This window comes from Myotis davidii, unplaced genomic scaffold (genome assembly GCF_000327345.1).
Source record: "Myotis davidii unplaced genomic scaffold, ASM32734v1 scaffold235, whole genome shotgun sequence".
Taxonomy (NCBI): Eukaryota; Metazoa; Chordata; class Mammalia; order Chiroptera; family Vespertilionidae; genus Myotis; species Myotis davidii.
The window spans coordinates 1,542,992-1,545,628 of NW_006287462.1; positions in this window are offsets into that span (position 1 = coordinate 1,542,992).

Consider the following 2,637-nt stretch of genomic DNA (forward strand, 5'->3'; position numbering starts at 1 on the left):
GAGGTTTTTTTAAACAAAGACTAACGTCGCTGTGCTGTTTGTGAATTCCTGAAACCTGTTGAGAAAAGCTTCCCTCATATTTAAAAGTGTTGTTTTGAAATAGCAAATGTCAACATCAGAATTATTTTCTTGGTGAGGTTTCGACAGGCTTGGAAAGTGAATCAAAGTTTCTCTTTCAAAATCTTGAGCAAAAAGAGATAATTTGTTTTCAAATGAAATAACTTCTTCTAACATCGAAAAAACTGTGTTTCCTTTCCCCTGTAGTTTACCATTAAGCTGATTTAGATGAGACGTAATGTCTACCATGAAATACAATATTTGGATCCACTGATCATTCATTAGTTCTGGCTAGTGAACACCCTTCTCAAGGAGAAATGCTTAAATTTCTATTAATAAGGAAGCAAAACATTTCAAAACGTTTCCTCTTGATAACCAACGTACCTCGTTATGCAGCAGAAGATCTGCGTACTCACTTTCCATTTCAACTAAAAATTCTTTCAATTGGCGATGATTAAGAGCTTTCGCTATAATGGAGTTGATCATCTTAATCACCAATTCCATAACTTTGCAGATTTCTTCTGGAAATGTCTGTGCACAAAGTGCTTCTTGATGAATGATGCAATGGTAAGTAAGTATCTCATGATTAATTTTTTCTTTCAAAATAGCAACAAACCCGTTTCTTATGCCGGTCATACTTTTTGACCCGTCTGTTGAAATTGAGACAGTTTTATCGAGTGGCAGATGATGTTTTTCCATGCACTCAATTACAGCATTTGCTGTATCCTCTCCACGTGTTTGACCTTTGAGTGGCAATAATCCTAAAAGTTCTTCTTTAGGACCTGTAGATGAAATAAATCGTACAAAAAGTGAAACTGGCACTGTATCATTTATGTCACAAGACTCGCCAACTGCTATTGATAAAGCTGAAACCAATTTAAGATCTTCGACTTGCTGATTGGTTATATTCGAAGACATTTTGACTGTTCTATCTTTCACTGTTTTAGCAAACAATGGTAACTCTTTAATTTTATTTTAGAATATCTGCTTTGTTCTTAAAATCCCGAAATAGCTCTTCGGATGCATTTATAAAACAACTTTTTATGTATTCGCTGTCTGTATATGGTTTTCCTCTCTTAGCAATCTCTTGAATAACCACAAAACTTGCAATATTAACATTGTTGGAAGATAGCATCCAGTAATTCAATACAGAACTTGATTTTTCTTGACTCTTCTGAAGTCTTTCTTCCTTGCATCCCTGACAGGATATTTAGTACTAAATGGCACGTGTTTAGTTGTAAAGTGTCTCTCCAAATTTGATTTCTTACTATGTGCCAATTTTTCCTGACAAATAAGACAGGTAGGAAGGCCATTTAAGTTTTGAATAAACGCGAAAATCTCAATCCATTCAACTTTAAATTCACGGTTTTCATCTTCCATTTTTCTTTGCTTCTTCTTTGTAGCCATGCCAAACAGGGCACCTAAAAAATGTTTCATTTTATAATAATAAAGCCACCAACACAAAAGAATTATACTTCTTAAATTGATGACAAAAATACCTGTAGGATTTGCAGCTGGTTGGAAAAATACAGGTAACTTTATGCTTCGAGTAGGTACTTTTGTCACCCACGTGTGATTTGCGGACGCGACTAGCACTAACCACTGCACATGAGACTGCTGACTGACTGGCTCACTCAACTCATGCATGAATCGCGCGCGCCTCCCCAGGCTGCGTATCCCATGGCCCATCTGCGCCGTGTCTCCCGTCGCCCGACCGACCAACACCCATCACTTCTTCTAATGCTCTTAGTAAAGAGAGCACTGATGGTCCATGGTTTGATGTGGCAACAGAGGTATGCAAAATATTACCACTAAATACTCCCAGTCAAATACCTATAGAAGGGGCCAAAGAGCTGCATGTGGCTCGTGAGCTGCGGTTTGCCGACCATTTTACTAAAGGAAATGGAAATCCCAGCTATACTTTAGAGTAGGGGTGGGGAACATACAGCCCATGGGCCACATAAGCCCACAAATTTTTTTGGTTTGGTCATGCCCAGGCAATCACAGGTAGGATTCAAACTTCAATAAACCTAGGAGCTTTTTTCAATGCAACATAAATTTGTATTCAGTGAATAATGTTACAAATATCCAAATGGCCCTTGGCAGAAAAAGGTTCCCACCCCTGCTTTAGAGGAAGGTTTCCAAAAGCTTAGGGAGCCTGGAATGTTAGAGTGTTTGTATCAGGTACGTCCCTGATTCAGCACCTAGTGCTAGTGCCTCTTTTCTTTCCTAGTATAAAACAGGCTGCGATTATGTCAATTAAATGTAGAAACAAAATCATTTTCAAAGTCAAATTACAGACATAGTATCAGTCTTTGTATGTGAGCATGAATATTCTTTTAGATCTGAAAACTATATAAAGGGTGTCCCAAAATTCACTCAAGAAGTAATTTTGATAGAAAACACAGGTTTATAATTAAAAATTGTATTTTTTTTTATTGATTCACAAAGTATACAGTATAGGGTTATGTATGGAATAGCATATTGTATAAATGGCCTCCACAGCTTTGCTGGCACATATGCACTCTTTTGTTGAAATTTTCCATGACCGTTTTGCATAAATGTGGCTGAATTTCAATG